The sequence below is a fragment of the Arachis duranensis genome, chromosome 7, assembly GCF_000817695.3.
Source record: "Arachis duranensis cultivar V14167 chromosome 7, aradu.V14167.gnm2.J7QH, whole genome shotgun sequence".
Classification (NCBI taxonomy): domain Eukaryota; kingdom Viridiplantae; phylum Streptophyta; class Magnoliopsida; order Fabales; family Fabaceae; genus Arachis; species Arachis duranensis.
The window spans coordinates 65904592-65905505 of record NC_029778.3 but is presented as its reverse complement, the minus strand read 5'-3'; positions in this window follow the sequence as shown (position 1 = coordinate 65905505).

Genomic DNA, 914 nt, shown 5'->3' with positions numbered 1-914 from the left:
TGTATATTATTGGTGATTATTAATTATTTTGGAAATGAAAATTATAAAATTAAATAAAAAAATTTGAAAGAAGAAAAGACATGGAAGAAAGATGATTTAATATAAGAATTGATGTATTATCATCATCTAATCTACTTAATATACTAAAACTGAGTTTTCCCTCAGCTACTAAAGGTGACGTGTCGATCTCTCATGCCTCCGTTTTCTCTCCAAAACGAATAAAATTTTTTTTCTATTCTAAATTATTTTATTGTAATTATATTATAATTAATACTAAATGAATAATATATAATTATACTAATTTAGCAACATATCTTCATTATAATTATATCAAATCAATATTTAATGCACTATTAAACTACTTATCAATTATCAATTAAAAATACTTTTAATAATTTTAATGATAATAATAATATCAATAATAGTAATAATAATAATAAAAAATCTTTGTTACCCATTCACGTATATCAAATAATTTTTTTAAATTATTTTATAAAAAATATCTTTAATATAATTATATTGTAATTAATATTTAATGAATAATATATAATTATACTAATTTAGAAACATATTTTCATTATAATTGTATCAAATCAAAATTTAATGCATTATTAAAAAATTACCTTAATAATAGATAATTTACATATTTATTTTTATTTTACTAAAGTCTATATATAGTGTTTTCCTGTGGTACATGAATCTAAATTTGAGAGTCAATTCATAATTTTATATTTAGTATTTTTTTTACTACTTCATAGAATAAGAATGTATTCTTTGTTTTTTATTGAAGTTGATCCTTTTAAGGTACAATTTATAATTTTTTATAATATTTTTCATATACTCATTCTATTATATTATTCTTTTAATAATTTATTAATTGTTGTTACTCTAAGTTATTCTTATCGTCTAATGTT